This window comes from Salvelinus fontinalis, chromosome 20 (assembly GCF_029448725.1).
Source record: "Salvelinus fontinalis isolate EN_2023a chromosome 20, ASM2944872v1, whole genome shotgun sequence".
Taxonomy (NCBI): Eukaryota; Metazoa; Chordata; class Actinopteri; order Salmoniformes; family Salmonidae; genus Salvelinus; species Salvelinus fontinalis.
This window is the reverse complement of record NC_074684.1, coordinates 2,022,860-2,040,700: the sequence shown is the minus strand read 5'-3', so window position 1 is coordinate 2,040,700 and position 17,841 is coordinate 2,022,860. Positions and strand designations below refer to the sequence as shown.

Sequence of the window (17,841 nt, the reverse complement as noted above, 5' to 3'; positions counted from 1 at the left end):
AAAACATCCTCCGTGTACAACGTAAAACCCCAAACAATACATGCAGAGCAGAATTAGGACGATTCCCACTAATTATCAAAATCCAGAAAAGGGCCAACAGTAATAAAAAAAGATCCAGAAAAGAGCAATTCAATTCTACAACTACGTACAAATAAGTGATTATCAAGCCTTCCATAAAAAAGCCCTCACCTAAAGAAAGAAGAACCTGGAGAAGAGTCCCCTCTACCAGTTGGTACGGGGACTCTGTTCATAAACACTAACAGGCCCCACAGAGCCCCAAGAAAGCAACACAATTAGACCCAATCATATGATGAGAAAACAAAAAGACAATTTCTTGACCTATTGGAAAGTATTTACAAAAAACTGAGCAAACTGGAAAGCTATTTGGCCCTAAATAGAGAGTAAACCGTAGCAGAATACCTGACCAATGTGACTGACCCAAAAGTAAGGAAAGCTTTGACTATGTATAGACTCAGTGAGAGGCCAGCGTAGGCAGATCTGGCTCTCATGAGAAGACAGGCTATGTGCACACTGCCCACAAAATGCGGTGGAAACTGAGCTGTACTTCCTAACCTCCTGCCAAATGTATGACTTTATTTGGAACACATATTTGCCTCAGATTACACAGACCTACAAAGAATTTTAAAACAAATCCAAATTTAATAAACTCCCATATCTATTGGGTGAAATACGACCTTGCCATCAGAGCAGCAAGATTTGTGACCTGTTGCCACAAGAAAGGGGCAACTAGTAAAGAACAAACAACATTGTAAATACAACCCATATTTACATTTATTTATTTCCCCTTTATACTGTAACTATTTGCACATCTTTATAACACTGTACATAGCCATAATATGACATTTGAAATGTCTCTAGTCCTTAGAAAATGTTGTGAGTACTGTTTACTGTTAATTTTGTATTATCTATTTCACTTTTTTTTATTATCTATTTAATTTTCTTTGGCAATGTAAACATATGTTTCCCCATGGCAATAAAGCCCTTTGAATTGAATTAGAGAGAGAGAGAGAAAGAGAGAGCGAGAGAGAGAGAAAGAGAGAGAAAGAGAGAGAAAGAGAGAGAAAGAGAGAGAAAGAGAGAGAAAGAGAGAGAAAGAGAGAGAAAGAGAGAAAGAGAGAAAGAAAGAGAGAGAGAAAGAAAGAGAGAAAGAGAGAGAGAAAGAGAGAGAAAGAAAGAGAAAGAAAGAGAGAGAGAGAGAGAGAGAGAGGGAGAGGGAGAGGGAGAGGGAGAGGGAGAGGGAGAGGGAGAGGGAGAGGGAGAAACGACAGTGGGATGGTGGGTGGGGTTACAGTGAAAGGAAGCTAGGTAAGTGGAAACCCAGGTGCACTCTAAACCCCAGAGAAGATGATGGGTTGGGGGCAGTTGATCATTTCCTTTCAGGGTGACTTAAATTGACATGTCTCCTGCTATCATAAAGTAGAGGTGTTAGAGAGGTGAGGAAGCCATAACTTATAGTACCCACAGAGATTAACCCTCTCTCCCTGCTGTGAATGAAGCCTCTCTAGATCAGTTCACACATCAAGTCTAAAAGCGCTTACAGACGGGCCGCGGTAAACGTACATTTAACTGCGACAAAATCCGCCTACTGTGTGTAGAGACCACACAGGTTGTTGTCAGCTCCAATGTTAAAATATTGTTTGATCAGTTGACAAGATTAAGTCTGCTCCTCGGTCAACAATGCGCGGTGTCCGCTCAAGACTAGTTTCATATTTTGGCGCCTCAAGCGCCAATCCATTGGAGCCACTCACTGGAGTGAGTACCTCGAACTGTGCCCCTTGCAAAACTGCTTGCTCTTTGCTGCACGCCTCTCTACTCCCACTAGTACGTCTGTAAGCTCCTAAAAGTGTCCCTTTGTCTGCTCAGAAACAAACAAAAGCTCACGAACAGTGGTGGTGACAGCTTTCTACACAGAGGTAGACATGCACTTAGGTGCACACGTGTGCTCTCAGGCAAGCACATGTTCACACACACGCACACGCACACACACGCACAGTGCTGTGCTGCAGGAAAGTCCTTATAAGTCTCTGGCGTAAAAGCTGTTACAGAAACGCAGGTGCTGCTGGTAATCTTGTCTGAGCGATCTCCCACCAGGCCAGTAGAAAGAAACTCACATTCTAGGTGTGTGCCGCCCCTGTGTGCGCGCGTGCGCATCTACCGTATTGTGTGTGTGTGTACTCAAATGTCATACCTGAGTAAAAGTAAAAGATTTTGTTAGTCGCTTTTTTAAATTGCTAACAAGCATCGTCAATATTGAAGCCACTTTTTCAAAACTCTTCTCACAGTTTGCATTACCAACATGCATCTTGGCCAAACAGTTCATCTCACCTCCAAAACTTACTCAAACCACCAAAACTCTTCATACATGTCTCAAAATAAGCTCGTTCGACCATAACACACGTAACACAATTCTCACTCAGAAAGCATACATTGTCACTCATAACACACTGACCGAAAAAAAAACGAACAGGGAGCATTACATAAATGATGAACTTTTCTCTTTGAAGTTTGAATGATTTTTCACATAAATCAGTATTTCATTATAGAATAAGAATAACACCGTTTCACTTTATTGACTGTACTAAAGTATATGTCACAAGAATGAATCGGAAATGCAGCAATTTGCTTCAATAGCCTTTATTTTTTCTATATAGTAATTTACTTGTGAAAAAACAAATTCCTGAAATTCTAGGGCTACAATAACAATTACAAGAAAAACATCAACATGTATAGTATAATCACTCATACTGTACAGTACTGTGAGGGTTCTAGTTCTCATCAACATGTATAGTATAATCACTCATACTGTACAGTACTGTGAGGGTTCTAGTTCTCATCAACATGTATAGTATAATCACTCAAACTGTACAGTACTGTGAGGGTTCTAGTTCTCATCAACATGTATAGTATAATCACTCAAACTGTACAGTACTGTGAGGGTTCTAGTTCTCATCAACATGTATAGTATAATCACTCATACTGTACAGTACTGTGAGGGTTCTAGTTCTCATCAACATGTATAGTATAATCACTCATACTGTACAGTACTGTGAGGGTTCTAGTTCTCATCAACATGTATAGTATAATCACTCATACTGTACAGTACTGTGAGGGTTCTAGTTCTCATCAACATGTATAGTATAATCACTCATACTGTACAGTACTGTGAGGGTTCTAGTTCTCATCAACATGTATAGTATAATCACTCATACTGTACAGTACTGTGAGGGTTCTAGTTCTCCCTCTCTCCTGCATTTCACCACAAGTTCTCATCAACATCACATCTTATGTCTTCTCTGGCGATGCATCTTGGAAAGTATCTTCTGGATTGTCTAATCCAACCCTGGCAGTCTTCAGGAGAAGTGTCTCCACACCCTGCGTTCATGGCATCCAGTAAGGATATCTGGTCATGTGGATGGTGGTCATAAACCTTCCAACACGTAGAGAAAACCTCCTCTATGGGGTTTAGGAAGGTGGAGTATGGAGGCAGGAATAGTGCTGACATCCTGGGATGTGCAGCAAACCAGTCTGTGACTGCAGCAGAGTAGTGGAATGCCACATGATCCCACACAACAACGAAGGTAGAGGAGTTTCTTGCCCGACTCTCCCCCGCTGGCACAAGTCGATTATGCAGGTCATCCAGAAAATTAATTAGCCTCTTTGTATTGTAAGGGCTAATGAGGGGTTTGTGTAACAGAAAACCGTCATTGGACAGTGCTGCACACATTGTGAAGTTAGCTCCTCTCTGGCCTGGGACATCCACGGTTTCTCTCTGTCCAATCATATTTCTTCCCCTGCGGCGTGTTTTTGCCAGGTTGAATCCAGCTTCATCCACAAAGATGAATGTATGTGCAGTTTGCATTGTTGCAAATTACCATGTCAACGATGGCAATTTCCTGCACATCCGATAGTATTCTGCCTCTCCCTCCTGTGGGAGGCAACCTTTGGATCCTACTGTAAAACACAAAACAAACAATATATTTCAAAACGTCAGTACATGTAAAAATGTGAACATACTGTATTGTACTGTGATATGTAGTTCAATTATCATTGAAGGATGCACATCTCACCTGGTGTTTTGCCGGAAAATTCGTACCATTGATGCAACTGTTGAATGCTGAAAATTTGGTTGCACCCTTAAACCGGCCTCTCTCAAAGAGAGACGTTGGTTTACAACATGGTCAATAATTGTGACCCGTATCTCATCAGAGACCACCGCTCTTGGTCTTCCTCTCCTTTGTCCTCCACGTATTCTCCCTCTCCCTGCCACTCTTCTTTCCCCACCAACCTGTCTTCCTCGATCCATGTTTCCAAACTAAATCATTCCGAAGCCGTCCTCTTTCGTCTGTTTGGTAACGAGACTAAAAACATGACCTTTGGGTAGGCTTTCAGCTGAAATTGCAATCAGCTTTGTTTGGAATGATTCAATATTCTGCTGAGATTTTCTATATGTTTCAATCTGGTACTTATTGTAAGTACAGTGGTGGAAAAAGTACTCAGTTGACATACACATTTTTTTATTAGTTTAAAAAAGTTAGATTTAGATTTGTCAGAGGATGCTGCAGCACCCTCAGCACCCTTACTTCCTGTGGCTATGTATTTCCTGTGGTTATGTACTTCCTGTGGCTATACTATACATCAAATTCCTTATATTAAGCAAACCAGACAGCACAATTTCCTTGTTTATTTTTATTTAAGGACAGACAGGGGCACACGCCAACACTCAGATATAATTTACAAACGCAGTATTTGTGTTTAGTGAGTCCGCCAGGTCAGAGGGAGTATGGATGACAATGTGTTATATTGATATGCGTTTGAATTAGACCTGTACTGTAATTAGACCATAAAAGCAGGGATGGAAAGAGTACTGTAAAAAAACTACGAGTAAAAGTAAAAAGTAGCACATTTAAAAAGTGCTCAGAACAAAAGTTACTATGTTACTTCAAAAATAATTTGCTATTTCAATGTTGATGGTTATTTTTATTCTCCTTTTACAAGAATGGAAGTTCATGTGAAAAGGGTGTGGCAATTGAATGCAAGCTTCACAAACAAATGAATATTTAAAAAAAAATACTTATATATATACTACTGTATATGTAATATTGTTTACATGTAATGCTTGACAGGATAAATGTTCCATAAAACACCAGAAAAAATAACCAACAAAATAAGATCAGATAAGATTTTAATATTTAATATTCATCTTCACATACACACATTTTCAAAGGAATGTTCAAAAAGCATATTTTTTGTGGAACTAACTCTCGAACACTCAACTCACTTCTCTCTGAATTTGCCATTCAGGTTCAGTAGGAGCTGATTTTTTAAGTTAGAGTCTATCGTGGCTCGCTTTGCAGTGAAGTGTAGTCCAGCACAGCACAGAAGCTCACAGGCGGCAGATGCAGACAGGCCTGTGTTGAGTTTGAGGGACAACTTCTTTATGGACGGAAACAAATGAAGTAAATCAATTTTGTCCGATGGACTAGCCAGACACCCATCCAGCTCCTCTGTACCAAATTCTCTAATGTTGAGGTGAGTCCATGACTGGCTGTACCCAAACATAGTTATATGCAAAGGTTATTGTCCAGCACCTGTAACGCAACTTAAATAATGAAAAACATAACAAAACAACAGTTAAAGAAAAGACTCAAAGACCAAAAGATATCATCATATGGACAATGAGGTTAAAACCTTTTGGAGTAAAGAAATCACACCGCCTGTGTTGACATCAGCTTTGCCAGTCCAAGACGTCTGGAACTTTGGCAGAAAGATTGCACTGGCAATAAGCTGTGGCTCCTCCATCATTTCTCCAAAGCGCTTTTGGAGACCGTTCTGAATGGCTCTGATAAGGGCTAGGCACATTTGGCAAGATGCTTTCAGCCTTTGAAGTTTTGTTTTTAGTAAAAAAAAACTGTCAGCAGCCACCCCATATGCGTGTTGGTCTCAGACTGTAGAATGTTCAAAGCTGAGACCAAAGGCTTCATCATTTTGCTGTACTCATTCAAGAAGGACATTTCTGTCGGGCTCAGCCTGAAAGATAAGGTAAGGTAAATGTAATACCTCTTAGAATCATAATATTTCATGGACAATAAATATTACTGTAATAGGAAAACATTACATTGATTCAAAGAATTGCTACTCACATTTTCACTTTTAATTCTTCACACACATTTCTTATGGCATCCTCCCCCTTCTCTTGTATGATATGTGTGATCCTCTCCACAGCCAGGTAAGTTGAATTCCAAAGTGTTTGATTTGGACAGATCAACTGCAGTTTGCACTCATTCTCTACAACTTCAGCAGCTAAGGTTGACCGGCCCGTTTTATTCCACATGGCTTGGCATTTGGCAAAAGACCATCTGGACAACTATTTGTTTCTGCCAATGCAGAACCTGTTGTTGCAATGAGGTTCAGCATGTGACATGCACACCGTTGATGCTGAGGGAGTTGGTATTCTATTCTTCATGTATTCTTGAACGAACAGTAGGTCTGGAGATCACTTGGCATTAAGGATGCAGGGTGGTGAGCAACTCTTTAAAAGCTGGTTGTTCGACCACAGAGAATGGCTGTTGGCCCTCACAGATCAAATGAATGACAAGCTTGTCAACGGTTGCCTGTGAGACGCACCTGGCTCCTCCCACTGCCATAATTTCAGACATATTTGCTTCTTTGCAAGTTGAAGAGGTGTTTGATAGTTCCTTGGTTCATTTGTTGTGGTTGCAGAGGTGAGCATATTGTAGTTTGTTATCTTTAATGGATGTTTCCTTTGTGGACAAAATTATTGCATCAATCTGGGAAAAATGTATATAGCCTGACCAGTTTGGTTTTATACAAATTAACTTAAACCGGCACATAAAGTGCAATCTGTAAGTGTATGGGCTATAAAAAAAATGTTGTTTTGGCTCTGCATTCCAGCACATTGGATTTTAAAAGATATAATGACCATGTGGTTAAAGTGAAGACTGTCAGCTATAAGAAGGTGTTTTTATTCATATCAAATGAACCATTTAGAAATTACAGCATGTTTTGAATAATGTCACTGTCCAAATACATACGGATGTTGGGGAATATTGTTCTTTCTTTTCCCCAACTATAGTTTTACCAAACATGAGTTTTGCCTATTATTCGAAACTCAGTGATCCAACCAGATATAGCTAGGTGATAAGCAAGCAAAAAAAAGATCATGCACATACCTAAAAATCCCAGGTCTCAAAATGTGTCATTTATTTTATCTTCACAAGTTCCTTAATTTCACTTTTAGCTATCGCCAACAACTTACCTTATGGGGATGTCTAGCTACTAGTCACCATAATGTCAATGCGGTAGTAGCCCGCACTACAGTTTATAGTTCCTTCAGCTGTGTAAAGACGTTGGTCAGGGTTAGCTTCTAACTAGCTAGCAACAGGATGAGCTAGCTAAAGTTAGCATTATGCTACAGATTGAACGCAACTGGCTAGTAGCAACACTTTGTTAGCTACATTACATAACCTACACAACAAACGCCATTCATGGCAATAACAAATATTGAAGCTGAAGTGTTCTTTGAGATGCGGCCAGGGATTTCCTTCCTCATGGTCTTCAGAAGACCCGGCCTCTCGCTCTGTCTCTGTGTGTGTCTGTATTGTCTCCTGAACCTGCTCAATCTAGTTAGGCTCCATTTATTTTTCAAGTTGATTAGGAAACCTTTTTTTTCAAGGCATGTAGCTACCTTTTTTTTTTACTGTTAGAAAATCCTGCTACCGGTCATCATTTCATTTGCATACACAGCTGTGATTGGGCCGTTTTGGCGCGATGTGTGAAATTTAATTGTATTGATCCATCTGGTCATGTTACTTGTCACTGACAAACAAGTGATCAGTTCTAGCTGCTACAAAAGGCGCAAACTTTATGTGCTTGCCATGATGATGTGTATCCATTATGGTTAGGGGTTAGGGAAAATATGATTTTGCATGGGACTGAATTCTGTGTCGCCACAAGTTTAGCTGTACAAAACTGTGTGTGTGTGTGTGTGTGCGTGTGTACTGTATGCGTGTGGGCGTGTACCTGCGCTTGTCATGGGTGGTACCATAGAGCAGTGTTTCCCAACCCTGGTCCTCGAGTACCCCCAACAGTACACATTTTTATTGTAGCCCTGGACAAGCACACCTGATTCAATTGTCAGCTAATCATCAAGCCCTCAATGAGTTGAATGATGTGTGTTTGTCAAGGACTAGTTTGTCAACTAAACTGTGTCCTGTTGGGGGTACTCGAGGACCAGGGTTGGGAAACACTGCCATAGAGTTCCTCTGGTGCAGGTAGAAGTCAGTGGGCAGCTCCCAGAGGTGAGGCTTAGACTCTAATGGCTGGTATACCTGCAGAAACTGGTCGATGGCATCCTGCCGGTCTGAAACTGAGGGGGGGGGGAGAGACAGAGACAGAAGGTGAGAAAGAAGAGACAGAAGAGAAAGGAGACAATATGCACAGGGCTGAGGTGTAACGGAGTCAAATTGGTATATAGTGTTGGTCAGTTGAGCCTCTGCTGTGGTCAGTCGTCTCAATGTCGATCTTAAATCAGACCTTGGTCTGAGGTGCCAATGGAAGATGAGAAATGGAAGATGAGGATAGAGAGAGAGAAAAGGAAGATGTATCATCTAATCAAACTATATCTACATGAAAAGCTCCAGGGGCTCCTGAGATGAAAGCATCACTGAACGGAAAACACAATTAAAACCAGACTAGATCATGATGATGACTCCACGGTTTGGGGGTGTGGCAGGTGGGTGCTGTAGAGATAATCGTTTGGTTGGTGCGGGTGCGGGTGCGCATGTGTGTGTGCATTTAGCATCTATGTGTCACGTGTTGTATCATGTTGCGGTGGCGCGAGGTGTGATTGTAAGATACACCTCCCTCTCTGCCCCGTCGCCACGTGGTAATGTACTAACGGCCATGGCGGGTAATTAACCACTAAGCGAGGGTGTTTGGCTGCAATTACACGTTCTCACTCGCTCTCCCTGGTAATTTCTACAGGCAATTTTCAGCTGAAGATTTATTCAATAAATCCGGGGATAGGAGTTAATGTCAAACAATAGAAGTACATACGCAGGCACACGAGGCCACAAACGTCAATGAGAAGAAAATAAACGTGTTTTTGTCACATTATTAGGGTGTGTCGTCAGTGTGTGTTAATTGTACATGGGAGGCAGGTTAGGGAACTGTGTGTGTGTGTGTGTGTGTGTGTGTGTGTGTGTGTGTGTGTGTGTGTGTGTGTGAGCTTGTGTCCTTTTTATTAAACAATGCAGTTTCTCTGTGTTCTGTACATCCTCCACAGCTCCCAATGTAATTGATTACGCGTGTACAGTGCAATGTGATGTCAAGGCAATTACTGTCCTTCTCCAAATAACAATTTTTTAAAAGTATAAAACTGAGAAATTGAGTGAAAGCTTAAAATTGCTTAATATTTAGCAAAACAGTTGTGGAGCTGGTGTGTGTGTGTGTACAGTCTCTATCACGATACTTAGTCAGGGACCCTATGACATCATACAGAGAGCTCCATAGCTTACGTCCAGCCAAAAGGAGATGAGGGAGGAAGGAACAGGAAGGGGTGCAACTGGGACTAAACTGGAGGAAAGAAGGGGAAAAAAGGCAAAACAACTGACCCAGATGAACATGTACAAGGCTGTACATCGATTAAAACAATTTCCACGAATGACAAGTTTCCAAGCCTCTAAAAGGCAGAATGTCATTGGGACTTCATGACTGTTCTATTAAAAAAAGGGCTAAATGGACTAGAGGTATCATGGCCTTGGGGAGGAATTTGGAATTGAATTGAATGAATTAAGGAATATTCCCCCGTAAGAGAACATTTGACTTGTCCCTGAAAAAAAAAAACATTCCTAATGTGATTTTAGCGACAAAAAAAGCAATATATGGCAGAAATAGAAACTGCTGGTTGAAAAAAAACATTTTGTAAACATTGTTGTTATCTCACCCTTACACGACAACTAAAGCGAGTCTGTATATCTTTTTCTCATAGCCATACAGTCCTGACCTGCACACTTGTGTAATGTTAAAAAGTGGGGTTCATTCTTGAAGCTTTGCAGCGCTTTTATCGAATCACTACCCATCAACAACACTCCAGAAAACCATAGGAGCTGAATGCAGCCCATATCAAAATGCCACGCATTATTCAATGAAATGAAGCTACTAGAGGTTTGGTTGTCATCTCCAGTAATTATGTCATGTTTAAAACATGGCCATGGTGAGTTCATCATTACTCACTCCTCCTCAGTGAACAGGAAACACAGTTCTGAACATCATAACACTGAAGCTAATATGTACTCCAGCCAGACAAAGGATGTGCTGTCTAGCGATGCACGGGCATGAATTTTAAGCCCTACCCATGCCCGCGACGACAAAGATACAGTCGATCAAATGAAGACCGGCCGCGTCATCGGCGTGCCATGAAGGCGTCGCTGTAACGAACGTCGTCGGGAGACGGAGAGGAGGACCAAAATGCAGCGTGGAACGTATCCATTATACCTTTTAATAAAGATGAATACACTAACAAAAAACAACAAAACGACCAACAAACAGTTCTGACAGGTGCAACAAATACTAACCAGAAAATAATCACCCACAACTCAGTGGGAAAACAGGCTACCTAAATATGGTTCTCAATCAGAGACAACGATAGACAGCTGCCTCTGATTGAGAACCACACACGGCCAAACACAAAGAATAGACAACATAGAAACCCAGACATAGAATGCCCACCCAAACTCACGCCCTGACCAACCAAAATAGAGACATAAAAAGGATCTCTACGGCCAGGGCGTGACAGTCACTCTCTGACCAAATGTGGTGTCCTATACGATATACTACACCCCTAATTATATAGTGAAGTCTGGTTATGTTCTTGGATCTCTGAGGAATACATACGAACGTGATTTGACTGGTTGAAACAACGTTTAGGGTTAGATTTTCCCAGAATGCTTTCTTTGCAAATTGAACGAGTGGAAATATAAAATCGATCGTGCATGCTATATGGACCTTTTTAGGGTATGAAAAAGCATTTTATCTAACAAAACGACACTTCATGTTATCTATGGGACCCTTTGGATGATAAATCAGAATGTAAGTACACATTTCACCTTCAGAGGTGAATTTATCAAACCTATCACGGTGAAAAAGGTGTTTTGTTGTTAGGAGCTCTCCTCAAACAATAGTATGGCATTTTCTCCGCAGTAATAGCTACTGTAAATTGGACAGTGCAGTTATATTAACACGAATTTAAGCTTTCAGCCGATATAAGACACTTATATGTACCGACATGTGTTGTTTCTCTAAAATCTGCGATCGTGACACAAGGCGCTGCATGATTTACAACTGTCCCGTTGACGGGACACCTATCCTACTTTTTGTCACTCTAAACTGAAAAAACTCAAGGAACATCATTCTTTTCTGTGAAATAATCACTCTTGTCTTATATTTGAGTCAAACCCAAATGGTTGTGCTCAATGGTTGGAGGTATGGTGGGTTTCTCTCTCCAGGGGACAGTGTGAGGTGTGGAACGTGCCAACACACACATAAAGATACACACACGCAATACACTACGCTCACTAATGAAGACCTGGCCACCACACTGGGACATTGACCTGATTCCCACTCCCACTCAGCAGACAGGGAAGCTACAACATAGTGAGAATGCACTTACTGAACTCAAGTGCAGCACACTCTCAGGCCCTTGATCCCCTCTTTTCTCTCACTCACTTCTCAACCCCTATTTTTTTCTCCCACTCACTCCATCCCAGCCAGGCCCCAGCAGAGCTCTTTGTGGATATCTTATATGACCCCTGGGGATCTATTGTCCGTCATTTCACTGAACTAAAGTTGCATTACACCACAATCAGATGTCTCACCTGCAACGCCCAGTGTGTGTGTGTGTGTGTGTGTGTGTGTGTGTGTGTGTGTGTGTGTGTGTGTGTGTGTGTGTGTGTGTGTGTGTGTGTGTGTGTGTGTGTGTGTGTGTGTATATACAGGGGCAGAGGGAGCAGATGGTGATGAGATGAGAAGACACAGCCAGACATTCAAACACACACAGACACACACTAGGTGTGTGTGTAGTCAACACGCAAGGTCAATTACATCAACCTAGGGAGCCACAAAAGACCATGATGCAATAACATCAACGATAATAATCTCATTTAAATAAACAATTCCCCCTATTATCCAATATCACCATCTCTTCCATCGGGCCTCTCTGTTGAGTGGATCAATCCCATGACTCACTAGGTTTGAGTTAAATCGATCAAGTCCCCCAGTAAAACACTCCAGAGTCACATTCCTCACTAAAGTCCTGAGCAGGAAGTAATGTGTTGGTTGACGAGCTGATAAAACATTTTGTCCTCTGTAAGATGGCAGTGTGACTGAAGGGAGTTATGGGTCCTGTGGTGATGATAGACTGAATGGGGGGAGGTGGGTGTGTGTACGCGTATGTGTGAGAGAGTGAGAGTTTGTGTGTGTGAGAGCATGAGTGTGTGTGTGTGTGTGTGTGTGTGTGTGTGTGTGTGTGTGTGTGTGTGTGTGTGTGTGTGTGTGTGTGTGTATGCATGTGCATGTGAATAAGTATTTTCACATAGGAGTGTGTGAGGGTGATTCAGGAGAAAATTCTCTGGGAGACTCAAGGGAATTTCTACAGCTCTATTAAATCCTCCACTAAACAGGAGAGATATGAGACAGAGACAAGGGGAAGCTTTTCTAATCAACTCTGTGTCTACAGTGTTCTACAATACCAGAGGTCTGTGAAGTAAGAAATAGAGCCCTGGTGATTTAAAGGGATACAAGGAACACTTCTAAGCCAAGAACATAACACTTAGTGCTCTGCATTGAAGATTTCCCCTGTGTTCTTTAACGGCTGTTCTAAGATACTCCAAGGCAACAGCAATGGAGAGTTCAATCAATTGTATTTACCACAGGTGGACTACAATAAAGTTGTAGAAACAGCTCGAGGATGATCAATGGAAACATGGGGGAAAAAATTCATTTTGGAAGATTTTTACATTTTGAGTCTCATAGCAAAGGGTCTGAATACTTATGTAATTAAGGTCTTTCTGTGTTCTTATTTTAATACATTTGCAACAATTTCTAAAAACCTGTTTTCACTTTGCCATTATGGGATATTGTGTGTAGATTGATCAGGGAAACATTTCTTTAATCCATTTTAGAATAAGGCTGTAACATTACAAAATGTGGAAAAAGTCAAGGGGTCTGAATGCTTTCCGAATGCACTGTACATTTAGGGTTGATTTATGAGGATAATGTCCGGCTCTCTACAAAGTGTTTGTCTACCAGAATACTCTACAGCCATAGTCCCCACTGTAATGCTAACAACGTGCCTTCACATTGTGTGTGTACGTGCATGCGTGTGTGTGTGCAAAGTCATGGGAGAGAGTATGTACAATTCACTTGATATATGATATTATTAAGAGGTTGCCGCTCACCGTACACTGGGTCAAAAAACTCATCATTGATTTTCTTTGAAATGTAAAGCTTTGGGGAAATGAAAGATGATGGGAGAGGGAGGAGAGCTGGATCTTGTTATGTAACAAGAGTGCAGGTCTGGATGACGAATCGGTGTTTCCATGGTAACGGGGAGAGGCAGGGGTGGTAGGTTCATGGGGGGCAGGGCAGGTGTGGGAGGAAGGACAAACAGATGAGTTGGCAGGGCTCACATTATCTGACAGAGAGAGCATGGAGGTAGTGGGAGCACTGGTTCAACAGTAGTGAGAGAAGGAGAGGGGGTGAGGGGGCGAGGATGGTGTGAAAGGAATTCACTAGTGGGTAAGTAAGCAGTGGTCTCATAATTACAGGGCAGGGGTGAACGGAATGTATGTGTGTGTGTGTGGTGTCTACCTGAGAAAGCATTGCTGTCGTAGCGCGACAGGGTCTGCATGATGTCTTTGGAGTGCTGTGTCCAGGGGGTTATCTTGCGGTAGGTCTTGACCCTGTGGCCCAGCTGGGAGCCCCTGTACTGCAGAGACAGAGTGGCCCCCATGGTCCTCATACAGCTTCTCAAAAAGCCTGAATGGGGGTAAAGGTCACACAGGGGGCACCGCAAGTTTAGAGGTTAGAGAACAGAAGTTACTGTATATTTGATGTACTGAATGCTTTAAGTTCTTATGTCAGCTTTTAGTCATGTTTAAATTAATCTCTGGCGAGAGTAAGGAGTAGGGTAGGGTTTAACCGGACACAGTCCGTGTCGAACTGCAACCTTGGCTTGTCAATCATGCCCAGAGAGTAGAGCTGATAGGCAAGAGCACACTGCCCCACTATGAACTGGGCGGTGTTAGTACGGTACAGACAGTCCACACAGTTATTCCTCAACACACCCGTCTGAGGTGAGGAGAGGAGATCTCAACAACAACAAAAAACATCTCAAAGTGGGTGCTGGTAAAAGTCGGGCATCACCTCCATCTTGAGGTTCAATGTCAACAGCCACCGTCAGTTCTGGTGTTCAATACCTTTCTAAAGCCCCTGACCCAGATCCACTGCAGAGTAATAGGAAATGAACAAGACAACATACATGACAAGACAACATCTTTTAATCCATCATTCCTCACTTATATAAGCTACGAAACAGCTAAGGGGGGGGGGGACATGGCTGTCATGCTAGGAGCAGCCAAGCCACAGGAAAACAGTAAGTTGATATGTGCCCACTTGAGGTGAGACATCCAGCAAGGTCTCCCCACCCGAGGAGAGTATGTTTAGTATGTTTGTTGAACTTTTATACTCCAATTTTCTAGAGATGGCACAACTCTAAGTTTCTGAATCTGAACACATTTAGGACAGGTGCATCAAGGAGTAATTCTCCAATGCCACAATGGCCTAAAGCACTGTATGATAACAACCAGAGGAACATACGCTCTACTCATAGCATATCTTTCATCTCCAAGATTACCATCCAATCTTCTCTGCTTATCAATTGAGTCACTCTAGGCTTGCTTCATTGCCAGGTCCAGCCCCAGGCTCTTATGCAAAGCATCATAAGCTAATGTTTATTCCATCCATGTCTTGATTTGATGGGGCTGAACTCAAGATGCAATCTAATCATAGCTAGAGATACAGTATTAAGACCTAGCTGTACTAGCCTGATAACAGATTATATAAGCAGTCATGCTGACATCTCATACAGGAGAAAAGGTTACAGGCCAACCAAGGCTGGCTGAGGAACCAGTATTGTCCTGCCTCTTCCCCAGTAGAGCCTAAAATCCTTTTTTTCCATTCTCTTTCCTGCTTTTTATTCCTTTTCTTTTAGAAAACAATTGCGGTTGTCTTAGAAGGCTGGCCCTCCAGAGAGCAGCATGGTAGCCTCCAACCAGAGCTACTCAGAACGTCAGATGTCTGAAAGTAAGAAAGAAATAACAAATTAAGAAGTAAACAGAGGTCTCTTCTTCATTTGCAAAGCACGTCCGCTCAGGAACTGACTAGAGTGGACTCAACAACCCCGCCGGAGACGAGAGAGTTGAGTGCTTTGTGTGTGTATGCATGTGTCTGCGTTTCTTAGGAGTGAGTGCTTGCATAAAAGCGAGGGAGTAGGAGGGTGTTTGATAATGTAACATAAGGCCAGTAAATACAGACAGTAGAAGCATGGCTAGTAGGATATGTAACCAGATGGAAATGTCAATGCATGTAAATTAAGATATGCAGACATTGTGAGCAGAGCACCCCTCCACACCCTGATTCAGCATGAACTGTAATCTACTCAGAAAGTCAGGGAAAAACCTGGCCATGACTATAAAGCAAGACCAACTCCCATCTTACACACCCATCCATTCCCATTACTGGATATAATTCATATCGGAAGTAAAGATTCAACATTAAATTGCTATTAATGCATGATTGTGAAGTATGATTCGCTATCAGACGGAACTTTACCGCAGCCCCCTGAGGGATTGTTTAACCTTAAAGTTTTTCTCTTGTTATGTCAGTCAGTGACAGTCACTCAATTAGTCATGTCAGCTAAGACATGGTCGAGCCACCTATATCAACTTGTAGTAATCTTGGCAGAATACCGACCAGGCACGCAGGGCACGTGCCCAGGGGCCCTGACCTCCATGGGGCCCCCATTGATTTTGTTAGTCACTCTCACTCAGATATAACATATTAACATGGCAGCAACATTTTCTTTACACCCCATGGCAAAATGTGTAGAATTGCAGGAAATTAAATGTAAAACTAAGAATGTTCTCTCCGTCAAGTGCGGAGCCACTCTCACCCAACAAATCTTGCTTAGGGCCCCCAAAAGGGGGCATGTTTTCATGAGCTTGGGTCCCAGGAAAACCCTGAATTTCTCATTTGGTTCCCAGGCTGAAATTCTTTAAGAACTCCTGGTCTAACCCTTTAAAACAATCTTAGCAATTATCACAACTGAAACAAATTATGACTAACACCAACCCGCCAACAAATCTAGTGGGTGGGTGACAATGTGAGTGTTAGGGTAGGTAGGCATAGAGGTATAGGTTTGTTTCCCCCTTAATTGGTTAAGGATAAAACTTGGGGAGGGAAAGCTGATCCGAGATCTGGGTTCCTCCATACCATACCTCCATATCTTGGTGTACCGGGCCATGTCCCTGGCGATGTAGTCAATGCAATGTTCCTCCTCCCTCCCTAACACCACTCCTCAGTCCTCTGCCTGCACATGGCCAGAGCTTGTGCAAGCAATGGACGGTTGTGTTTGGCTATTTCTGTCCTCGCTCCCTTGTGTCAACATGCGCAGGACACCTGAGCTCAACAGCAAGAAGGGGGGTGTGTGTGTGTAATGGCGTGTAATGGCGCCAGAGGGGATGGCTGATGTTTTACGTCTCCTAACCAACTGTGATATTTCGTGTGTTTTTTCACAGTGTTTGCACATAATGTTTCTGCTTTTGTGTTACTTTTCATTCAATTTTGTACTTCAGCTTATTTAGTAAATATTTTCTCAACTCTATTTATTGAACTGTATTGTTGGTTAAGGGCTTGGGTCTACACCTGTTGTATTCGGCGCATGTGACAAATAACATTTTATTTGATGTGTATTTAAGGTGGTTTTCAATCTGCTTATAATCACTAGCCCCTAACCAGTTTCATCCCTCTAGGGTTCCTCTTTTATCCCTATTTCTGTAGCTAATTAATATAACACACCAGGCTATTGTCCAGTCACACAGAGATGTAATTCCAGGAATCCTGGTTTCTTAGAATAATCCTCAATTTAAATCCTTAATCATTTTCTAGTGTCTGTCAACACTTCATTTTAACCATGTTGGAGTGAACATCAGATTTCCCTTGTTTCTTCCTCTCCCTTTGTTTCCTCCTCCACCCCCCACAGGGAAAGAGACATCAGAGACACACACTTGAGAAAGCAATAATGTCATAGAAAGCTTGGAAAATAATACTATAGTTTCCAACACATATTGCTGAACCAGGAACTATCACTTTCCTTCAAAGAGAGAATAAAACAACATGGCTGATTGAGTCATAGAAGTGGTTTCATAACCACAATAACAGAGGCCTTTGAGTTTGAAGTCAGTTTTACCACCACATAAGACCACAGCGTCTATTTACCACCACAAACCAACACTGGCACTAAGACCGCACTCAACGAGCTGTATATGTCCATAAGCAAACAAGAAAATGCTCATCCAGAGGCGGCGCTCCTAGTGGCCGGGGACTTTAATGCAGGCAAACTTAAATCCGTTTTACCTCATTTCTACCAGCATGTCACAACCAGAGGGAAAAAAACTATAGACCACCTTTACTCCACACACAGAGACGTGTACCTACTGACACAATGCCCACTTAACCCAGAAG

The 17,841-nt window shown here is 42.1% G+C and overlaps 1 pseudogene; it reads right to left on the bottom strand.

The window, feature by feature from the left end:
• Positions 1 to 8,186: 8,186 nt before the first annotated feature.
• The window catches only part of LOC129817089 (polyphosphoinositide phosphatase-like), a 39,586-nt pseudogene continuing 29,931 nt past the window's right edge, over positions 8,187 to 17,841 (bottom strand).